The sequence below is a fragment of the Myotis myotis genome, unplaced genomic scaffold, assembly GCF_014108235.1.
Source record: "Myotis myotis isolate mMyoMyo1 unplaced genomic scaffold, mMyoMyo1.p scaffold_m19_p_7, whole genome shotgun sequence".
NCBI classification, from domain to species: Eukaryota; Metazoa; Chordata; class Mammalia; order Chiroptera; family Vespertilionidae; genus Myotis; species Myotis myotis.
Window position 1 is genome coordinate 13,347,561 of NW_023416379.1, and position 11,898 is coordinate 13,359,458.

Genomic DNA, 11,898 nt, shown 5'->3' on the forward strand with positions numbered 1-11,898 from the left:
CTCACCAGTCTTGAGCCTGGCTTGTGGTTGAGCAGCGTTCCTCCTGTGGGAGCACACTGATCACCAGGGGGCAGCTCCTGTGTTGAGCACCTGCCCCCTGGTGGTCAGTGTGCATCATAGCCACCAGTCATTTTGCTATTTGATTTGCATATTACCCTTTTATTACATAGGATAATTGACTTTAATATTTAACCTACTATTATGAGAATTTCAGATAATATTTTTTTCAGCACTAAAAGAAGATATTTTGAGTGTCTAATCTGTAAAAGACAACCTATCACCAGCAGCACATTAACTTCAATATAATGTCTAACATTTTATGAATGTACTAGAGGCTCAATGCATGAAAAACATGCACAGGTAGGGTCCCTAGGCCTGGTTGGCAATCAGGGCTGATCAGGGCCTTTTGGCTGCCATCCGGGGCCTCCCTTCATTCCGCACCACCTGCTGGTGGTCAGTGCATGTCATAGTGAGTGATCGAACTCCTGGTCTCCCGGTCGAACTCCCGAGGGGACAATTTGCATATTTGGCTTTTATATAGAGAGATTCTATATAGCAGCATTATACAGAGTGCTTTATATTCATTTTTTATTCTTCACAATAATCTTATCAGATGAAGAAAGTGAGGCTCAGAAAAAGCTATGACACATGTTTAAGGTGACACAGCCAGAAAGTTTTAGAGGTGGAATTGGAACCCATGTCATCTGACTAAATATCTCATTAACTCCACTAGTTATCTCACAAGTACCCACTCACCACCTTGCTTGATCCCCTGAGTCTACTATTATAGAAATTTTTTGAATTTCTGATAATTTTCACACAAATCAGCTGTTTCCAGTTGACTAGCTTGGTTCTCACTTGACCTCCAGCAATGGTTCTGACAGCAAATGAACATGCATTAAGGTATTTCATGACATTCTTGGCATTTTTGTACATTGGCATTCTCATGTCTTTTGGTAGAATATCATTCCTTTATAGAACAATTGATTTTAGGATGATTGGAAAAAAAACTGGTTGCCCTCATGTTGGCAAGGATAAAAAACAAAAACTGAGCATTCTATTTACAAAACGCAAGTTGTGTCAGAGAAACCTATTGGTTCTCATTATGATCCATGAAATGGGAAAAATAAATAAAAGCCCTCTTTAATTTTCTTACTTTAATAGGATATCAGCTTTGGGTATGAAGCTTCTCTTCCATTTATGTGTGTGTGTGTGTGTGTGTGTGTGTGTGTGTGTGTGTGTGTGTGAGAGAGAGAGAGAGAGAGAGAGAGAGAGAGAGAGAGAGAGAGAGAGAGAGAGAGAGACATGGATAAGAATGATCTGTATAATACTTTATTGTTTACAGAAATTTATAAAACTGGACATTGGGGTCAAGTTTTACAGGGAGAAAAATCTGGGAAAGAAGAAAACAACAACTCTTACAGATAAGCATTCCTCTACCCACCTCCCCCCCACCCCCCACCCCCTGCCCAAAACAATGCAGCAGGGACTTAGGAATTGAAATGGAAACACCTCTGACTCCATTAGGGTAATCTTTGCTTTAAGACTTAAGAGTCACTAAAGAATGTCTGAAGCAGAACAGCAACTTTTTAAATCTGGTGTTTCTATTAGTTTCCATTTTCTTTAAAAAGCCTTCCATTTAATTTTTCTCTCTTCTGCATGAGCAATAGTAATTCACTCTCAACTTTTTCAATCCACACAGGTATACTTAGGCACACTGAAGAATGAAGCTGCCTTTGGCTTATAGTGTAGGCTTTTATCCAGAACAAGAACTGATTTCTAAATTTACTTTTCCATTAATAAGCTCTTTTAAACCGAGGAAAAAATCATGCAGGGGTTTTGCACAGAAGTCTTTTTCTTGAAAAAGAGTCTGTATTGAGCATAGCTATGGAGGACTAGATAAATGGACTGAATCTAGTAGCTACATAAGACATTTGGTAAAGTAAATCAACACGGTGGGGGGTCCCTCTTGTCAGTGAATCCTAAACTTATTTGAACGGTTTTTCTTTCATTTATCAACACTCTAGCAAATATGTTTTTCAGTGTTACTGTCTGTTCATAGTAGAAAACCTATCTCCCGCTAAATGTGTTTATTTTCACACTACTCTTTGTGTTCTGTACCCTGACTCAAGAGAAGTGTGGAGAGAAATAAAGCAGAAACATATTTAAAAAAAGAGTTTTGAGTCAATGTTGGGTACAGAATAGGGATAAAATGGAAAACTCTGGGCTGAAAATAGAGAAACCTTTGTTTTCCTCTCGTTTCTATTGTGCATGTATTCATTTATTCACTCCCTGATTTATCCATTTATTTATCATTTCATTCTGTCAGTGAGTGAGTCAGTCAGCATATAGGTATTTGGTGCCTATTATGTGTCCGGAACTTAAAAGGCACAAAGGATGCAGGGACAGAAAGGCAGTACTGGTTGGCCACTGCCCCTGGGAAGCTAGACTTCATTATTAATTGATTGGATATCTTTGAAAAAAATCAGTTAATTTCTTTGGGCTTCAGTTTCCTCATATATAAATGAAGCAGTTTATCAGATGATATCTTTTCTATGCTACTAGGTCTTGATTAGGTATTGCAACTCAATTCCAAAATTTGATTTTTTCCCAATGAATTTCTCTTTGCACAACATCTCATTCCCAGTTCCTGCACTTCTAAAGATAGTTTAAAACTTCTGTTAATAATGTTTTCAGTTCCATCTTTCACATATTTAAATTCTATATTTTTTCCTATTTCATTTAAATGAAAATTTGAAATTTTATTGTATTTTTTTTAGTAGTTGGTTTTCATTATTTGTTTCCAGCTTAGGAACAGAAGTAGACTTAACTTCCTTATGCCAAAAAAAAAAAGTTTTGTCACTGCAACTTACCCCATAATAAAAATAGCTAACACTTTTTGAGCATCTATTCTGTGCCATACCTGATGCCTGACATTTATAATCAGTTTTTCATTTAATTCTAGGGATAAAGTAATTTTTCCATGTCATTTAATAAGCAAGAAGTTAAGTCAATATTCAAGTCCTGATCCTCTACATCTCAACCCAGTACTTCTTAATCATCCTGCTGTGGCCAGGGGAAGGGAGGGAGTATCTGGCCAGCAGCCAGCAGCCACTAGGGACCCTACCAGTGCACAAATTTTGTGCACTGGGCCTCTAGTTGTTGTATAATCAGGTGGGAGAAGGTACCCGGAGGAGGTGGTGACATCTGGGGGGTGAGTTCCCAACCATTTGGTTTTCCCAAGTCTGTACCTTTATTAGCACTGGCAGTCTTGCATCCTGGGAAACCCCTCAGCTCTGAGCAAACTTGGGAGAAAGGACCCCTAGTTATTTAGGGGTAATAGCTGAACTCTGTAGAGTGTTCATCCTGTGAGGCAGCTTAGAAAATCTGTAGTGACCTCTTTACAAATATGTGTTTGTCATCATTGTACCTTGACATAAAATGGTTTCTTTTAGGAATAAAGCGGTACAAGTCACTCTTATAGTTTAATGTATAAATGTACTTTTCTTTTAACAGCAAAATTTTAGGAGTTAATGAAATAGTAAAATCAACAAAAACTCTCTTACACTGACCCTTCACTTCTTCAGAAAGAAATCTTAGCTACATTTTTAAAGACAAATTTTCACAGAATATAATAATAGAACACTGGAAGAGTCTTACTCAGACTATTAAAAATATAAATTTATTCAAAAGAAATTAAAAAAAAGAGTAGTAGCTCAGAAAGAGATAGATTTCAAAGAGAGATTTAAAAATTATGGCTCTATTTGTATGATGCTGAACATTTGGAAAGTATTTCAGAAATTTTGTCAAATATTTAATTGAATAATTAGCATTATTAAATTATGCTTTTGAAAGTTGCTGTAAGCTTATCAGTTTTATAGTGATGTTTGGCATTTTTAAGTTTTAGCCTTTGATTTAGGAAAACGTTTTTTAATAATTGCTTATGGAGGGCATGACTGACCTCCAGGTCATTAAACTACTGCTTGTCTTACTGTATAATGAGCAGCATCTTTCACAGTTGACCACTCTCCCTTCATTGAAACATGACCTTCTCAGTTTCCAGGACATCTCACTTTCCTGGTTATCCTCTCACCTCAAAACTACACCCTTTCCCCGCTTCACTCCCTCTTTCTCATCTACACAGTGCTAAACACTAAAATGCCCCAGGGAGTGGTCATCTGGGTCTCTTATCTTTTCTATTTGCACTGACTCTCTTGATACCCTCCAATCCCTTTGCTTTAAAAATCATTGCTATGCTGAAGACACCCACATTCCACTCACCTCCCACTAGCCTAAACTTCTTCCCTGACCCCAGTCTTATGTATCCAACTGTTTAATCATCATCTTCACATAGATATCTCACAAACATTCTTAAATCTAATATGTCCCAAACTGAACCCAGATCTCCACCCACAAACTTGCTCCTCCTGTAGGGCTGTCCTCCACAGCCCCAGAAATGGCAGCTCTAATCTTTCTTGTTCCTTATGCCGACTTCCTTGGAGTTATCCTTGACTTCTTTCTATCCCCTGCATCACACCACCTCTGTCAGCAAATCTTGTTGGCTCACCTTTGCCATCTAAGTACTTATGTCAACCTCCCCTACTAACCCCTTAGTACAAACTACCAATATTTCTAATTTGAATTATGGTAATAACTTCCAAATAACTCCCTGTTTACTACTGCTTAACAACAACCAGAGTGATTTTTTAAAAATATCATGTTACTCCCACGCTCAAAAACCTTCTCATATTTAAGAGTAAAAGAGTATCATAGTAGCTTCTAATATACACAATCTGAATTTCCCCCATACTTCTCTGTTTTCATCTTCTACAGACTCTTCCCCTAGCTCTCTGTCTTTGAACCCCTAGGTCAAGTTCTTGTCTCAGAGATTTTCATTTCGTTATTCTATGGACATGGAATGATCATCTCCTTGACATCTTAGCAACTTCTGCTCTTACTTTTTTTAATTTTCCACTTTTAAAGTTATATTCTCAGTGAAGCCTTGTTTTCGAAAGATACTTCCACCAAGGCTAAAAGAATCATATAAAGTTACTTACTGTTCACCCAAGAGAGAAGTAAAATTCAGTTCCCATTCAGCACTTTCATTGTATCACATTTGTGTAATTTTTACATGAAAATAATCAACAAGTGTTAGAATGAGAGCTTAGTCTTTGGGAAAGTTCATAACAAACAGACAGAAAAAGCAAAAACCCAACTCAGACTGCTTTACTGATAGAGAAAATGAAGCCTCCTGATTTTATTTCAAGTATTTTGTTTACAAGTATTTAAACAATACTTGTAAAAAATGATTTAGAGAAAACGGTAAGTCTAAAAATCACTCATACTAGAAACTTAAAAGCAAAAAATCTCCATACTTAAAGTGCAAAAGTGGCCATTTCTTTCTTCTTCACAGCAAGTTCAGGAGGTTCTACAGCAAGGGTTCTCCCACAAGGAAGAGTAGAAATACAAATTCTCAGTCCTGCCCCAAACCCACTGACTCAGAAACTCCCTGCTGGGCCCAGTGATCAGTGCTTTGATAGCCTCTGGGTGATTCTGAGGTTCCTTAAAGTTGCAAGCCACTGCTTGGGAGTGACCCAGTGATCAGGACGCTCACAGAGACAGCCTGTGCTTTTTTCCTGGCACACTTCCCCAGAAGGCCCATCCCTCCCTCTCAGAGTTTGGCATTCCCTACTTGGTAGGTATAGACCCAATCCCTTTGTTAAGAGTTCATGTTAATGTGTTTTGTAGTCACATTCTGGCAGCCTGGGCAGCCAGTGTGTGGATTCAAATTGAGTCTGAAGGGAAAACAGTCAAAGGACTCTCAGAAAATCCTCTGTGAAAGGACAGTACAGAGAGGGAGAATGCAGTGAGGACGAGAGACATAAGTACTTCTCCTGGGAGCCCAGCCGGGCATAGAATGAGCCACACCCAGCATAGTGAGCCCTTACAGTGAAGCAGGAAGTACTAGACCACAGACAGTCATCGCATCCGCTCTGTGAAAGCTGTTTCTTATTCAACTTTGTATCCCTAGTGCCCAGCACAGGAACTGGTACTTAGTAGGTACTGAGTGAATAGTTGTGAACTCTAGGAAAACAAACTAAAAAAATGCAGAACAAAAAAATTAAAAGTACACACAGTAAGGAAAGAATATAAGAATGAAATTGTAAAGTTTACATATAATCAAAACTCTCCAAGATTAGTAATACAGTAACTACAATGGGCACTCATTAAGAAATACTGAACATCTGTTCTCTACAACACATGCAAGAAATCCATTGACAACAATGAAGCCTGCCAGACAATATTAGCCTTCTCTCTGTTAGAAAAAAAAAGTATCTTCAATGTTTATGCAAATTGTACACTCCGTTTATATTAAATTGTAAAGTTTGGTTAGATATTAAATTTAGTGCAAGGTTATGACACCGATATGATTAAGTGAATCTTGAGCAAATCCTTTTTATTTTCAAGCTAAGTTTAACAAGATATTGATTATGTAAGATGTCAGAAAATTTGACTTGCTAGGATAAAGATTCCCTCATTGTAGGTACTAGGTAGAACCACATGAAATTGCTGTTTCTATATATCCAAAATGATTAATTCTTGGCAATTTCATATAGATCAACCTACTAAAGTGCATTTATTGATAAATGCTAATTTTTAAAAAAGTATGTAAGTTTAAAAATATCTAGAGAGTAATAGAAAACTGTAATACTATTGTATATACCACACATATCTTTTAAAAAGACAGCATTTTGCCATCGTTTTTGCATATAACTGTACAGACCATGGAGCATACAATGGGGCTGTAGGTAGGTTGGTGGGGGTGGGTAACGGGTTGTTGTATTCATAAACACTAGGCAGACTTACACTTGTAATGTTAGAAACAAATCATTTTTAAGGGAAATAAAACATCACACAGTTAAAACGTCTCTTTTTCCTTTTCATTAATCCTATTTCCTCCAAGTGGAAAGTAAGTGGAAAGTTGATGTATATATTTCATATTAGTATTTTATACCTTTAAAAAATCATTATTAAAACATTATATTCCACCTAGTTTAAGGGAAAAATGTATAAATCAAACTTTCTCAAGTGTGTTTCCTGGGGTGTGACTTGGGTAACTAGTTCAAAATGTAGATTCCTGGATTCCACTCTCCCCATCCCCTAAGGGCCTAATGCCAGAGTGTATTCCCCCACTGTTTAGGAACCCATGTTGTGAGAAGAAATAAATAGCCATGTGCAAGTATGCTATCTAATTTCATACCTAAAATGCAAAACCTTTATTATGTCTTGAATATGTGATGAGTATATCCATAATGGTAGTTAGGAGCAGATCAAGCAGGTGAATACTTTTAGTGTCTCTTTTTATTCTCCCCAAGAAAATTTAATACGTCATTAATTAAAATATGTCATTACTTTTTTGTACCACAAAAAAAAAAAAATAACTGCCAGTTAAATCAGAGAAAATTGCTCTTATCACTTAAAATATTTATATTTATTAAAAGAGCTCTTCTAGATTCCTGAACATAAAACATATGTAATCTTTTCTCGATCCTGAAACCTTTAACAGTTTTACTATTGAGAACATAATTTTGAGGCATGCCAATATTCTGTCAGGAAAGGCTATGGGCTACAACTTCAGCTTCTATCTGCATCAGTTGAATCATTTGCCAACCACAGTTATGCAGGTTTTGATCAAAGTGAGAAGTTTCTAACCAATCAATGCATGTAACTTAATGACAGTCCTATGCAACACCCGAATGACATGAGTTAGTCACTTCAACTTTGGGAGCTTTGGAGATTTCTTTCATTAATTAAAGGGAATTGCCAGATTTTTTGTTTGTTTTTGCATTTGGTTGTGATGGTGGTATGTGATCCTGGGTAGATTTCTTGTAAAGAAGTCTCAGTCCTTCACTACTCTCGCTATCAAGGGAAAAGGTCTACTTCCTTGCCCCTTGCATATATGGCTTAGTCTTGTCACCAGCTTGGGTGAAAGTGACACTGTACCAGTTGGGAGCCAAGAGGACTTCCGCACTTCTTCTTTCTCTCTTTACATTTGCTGCTACCATGTGAACAAGCCCCCTCTCACCTGCTGGGAGGTGAGAGACCGTGTGGATGAGAGCACGCCATTCCTCCAATATTTGCTTCGCATTTATGCCCTGCTTGTTTTGTTTCTGAGCACTTATGGGTAAAAACACAACATTTCATTTTAAAGCAGAAGCAGAGTGGAATCTTTTTGAAGCTAGCAGGAAATGGCAATTAAATTCAATACATGAGCTATCAACAGTACACATAATTCAAAGTGGTGACAATATGAAAAACTGTGACAAGTTTGTACGTGCATGGCAATGAATATGTCATGGCTGTCCCTGGCTGAGAATGATTCTAAGATGCTTCAAATTTCAGAGATAGAAAAATAGAAGCAAAAATGTTCCCAGTAGGTAAATTTGCATGTAAAGAATAAAAAAGTAATTACAAAACTAGGCATCTGGTTTGAAAGTGCTGAAGCCTCTAGATTTTATGGAGTTCTTTTCTTTCACACGAATTAAATAGCTCATTGAATAGAATTGTACACTTGAAACCCATATTCTTTTATTAAACATTGTCACCCTAATACATTTAATTTTTAAAAATTCTAAAAAAAAGTAATTGAATACTAAGCCTGATATTGACTAGAACATTTAAGTATAAAATGTTTCCAATACTGGTACTACACCAAAAGATAACTTATTTGAAACAGACTTGACAGAGGTAACCAGCCTGAAGAAATCAGATCATTGTGCATTTGTCTTCTCTTTGGAAAGGAGAGCAATGACCGTTTTACCCAAACAGTTAGTCTTCGTAGCACTTACCATCACCTAAAAATCTGTTATATATAGGTTTATTGTCTGTATCCACTAACCTTGTTTATTCCTATATCCCTAGAGCCTAGAAAAGTGTTTGACATATAGTAGGTGTTCGTTAAGTTTTGTTAAATAAATGAATTAATGAATGTGGAATATCACTAAGCTCTATGTAGCCCACGTACATGTATTTATTTTGTACATATTTGTCTCATTGAATATAGTAAAATAATGATGTTTCTATGTTAGAAACCTTGCAGGGGACTTTGTAACTATTGGGATAAACTCACATTTAAGAAGGGGATGAGCAAGGACTTTGGGGAAAGTGCTCTGGGGAGTGGTGTGTGTGTGTGTGTGTGTGTGTGTGTGTGTGTGAGAGAGAGAGAGAGAGAGAGAGAGAGAGAGAGAGAGAGAGAGAGAGAGAGAGAGAGACATTCCTAAAGTGAATGTCATTTAAATGCTCCCAATATGCTGAGAGATCCATTAAAGACATGAGTCTTGTAAGTGCACTCGCACACTAGGTTTCAATGAGGTGATAGCCTTTGAGCTGTGTCTTGAAGATGAGGTCATATCTCATATTTTAGAGAAGGCTTTTCAGCTCAAGTTATGTTTAAAAGCAAAGATAGCCCCATGGGAAGTTATCAGACATGTTCTAGTATGCTGAGAAGACTAATCTTTTTGACATGCAGGATAATTGAAGCAATGTTTGAAAAATAGTAGAACAAAAATGGAGATATAGCTTGGGAGCAACCGTGAATGCTTGTGGAATGAGGTTAGCCTTAGTTTGAAAGAAGTGGCCAAGCTGAGTGCCTTTAGTTATGGAAGGGATACTTCTGAGCAGTACACTAGTTTTATAGGCAGAAGCATGTCTCTCTAACTATTCTGCTCCACTACCTTTACTGTTCATACAAGCTTAGCAATGAGGTTGAGACCTGTGGAAACACAGATAGCAGATGTGTGTGTACCATTATCTGGCCTTCCAGCTCACTTGGTTCCGGCAAAACTAGCACCTCTTTAAAGGTCCAGAGACAAGTATTAAAATAAGAATTTCTCTTTTCTTCATTGTCATTTCGCTAGTGCAATTCTTGATAAGGCCATTATTTAAAAGTTGTTTCTAGCCCTAACCGGTTTGGCTCAGTGGATAGAGTGTCAGCCTGCGGACTGAAGGGTCCCAGGTTCGACTCCAGTCAAGGGCATGTACCTTGGTTGTGGGCACATCCCTGGTAGGGAGTGTGTAGGAGGCAGCTGATCGATGTTTCTCTCTCATCCATGTTTCTAACTCTCTATCCCTCTCCCTTCCTCTCTATAAAAAAAAACAATAAAATATATTTTTTTAAAAAAGTTGTTTCTAAGAAACTTGATCACTAGAAAGTAAATTGAGGTTTCTATTCAGACAAGGATTCTCCTTAAAATGAAAATGCTGCTTCTCATATTTCATTTTTTGAAAAAAAATCAGCCTTATTGAGGCACAATTGACAATAAAACAGTAAGATAAATTGTACAATATTATTTTATAAATGTATACATTATAAAGAGTTCCATTATCTAGTTAGTTAACAAATCTATCACCTCACATATTCATCTATTTTTGTTTGTAAGAACATTTAAATCCTGTCTTGTAGTAAATTTCAGTTACCCGATAGTGCCATCAACTATAGTCACAGTGCTTTATATTAGATCCTCAGATCATATTGATCTTATATCTGAAATTCTGAATACTTTTATCAACTTCTTTCTCTTTTCCCTTCCTTTTCCCCTCTAGCCCATGGCAACCACTTTTATACTTTTTTTCTACTAGATAGACTTTTTTTTTCAGGTTCCATATATGAGAGATTCCATGCAGCATTTGTCTTTCTCTGTCTTTCTTATTTTACTTAACATAAAGTCCTCGAAGTCCATCCATGTTTTCACAAAAGGCAGGATTTCCTTCTTTCTCATGGCTAAATTTTCCATTCCATTCCATTCCATTCCATTCCATTCCATTCCATTCCATTCCATTCCACTACATTTTTATCTAGTCATCCATTAATGAACACTTAGGCAGTTTCCATATCTTAGTTTATTGTGAATAATGCTTCATAAACATAAGATTATAGGTATCTTTCTGAGACCCTATTTAAATTTCTATTGTATATATACTCAGAGGTGGGACTGCTGGATCATAAGGTAGTTCTATTTTTAATTCTTTGAGAAACCTCCATATGTAAATTAAAATTCCCACCAACACTGCACAAGGGTCCTCTTTTCTCCACATGCTCACCAACACGTTGTTTGTTTTTCTTTTTCTTCTGATACTGGCCATTCTGAAGAGTGTGAGATGTTATCTCACTGTAGTTTTGATTTGCATTTCCCTGGTGCTTAGTGATGTTGAGACTTTGCCATTAGAATGAATAAATCTGGGGTAACATTCCTGAGGCCTCTTTTTTGAAAAGAATGCTTTTGCTCGGTATAGAATTCTAGATTAAAAGCTTCTTTCTCCCCATAGCTGGTTTGGCTCAGTGAATAGAGCATTGGCCTGTGGACTGAAGGGTCCCGGGTTAGATTCCAGTCAAGGGTACTTGCCCAGGTTGAGAGCTCAATCCACTGGGAGGTTTTTATTATTCTTTTTCTTCATATTTGTTCAGTGTTTGGGTGTAGGTTTTGTTTTTATTATTATTTTCATTTTGTTCCTAAAATTCAGGGCTTTTTATAGTTGTACCTTTCTTCACTTAGGAAATTGTCATCTGGGTTTTATTTTTGAACACTGCCTTTCTTGTCTTCTCTTTAATTTCTCATCCTGTAAATCTTATCAAATGGATATTATTTCGAGGTGAACATCATAAAGTGATTGCTAAGAAGCTGAACATAGCTTGTATAGTTTGTCAAACCTATATAATGTTCTGAAAAGAATTCATTCAGATATTTTTAATTGGTACATTTCATTTAAAATTACAGATTTCTGGCATTTTTGGCAAATTGGAAGATTGGAAAAATGAACATGCATTCCTGAATGCAAGTAATTGGTGAGTCGTAGCAGCCTCCACTCTCAGATATGATGCTCGTGTTCCAGAGTGTCTCT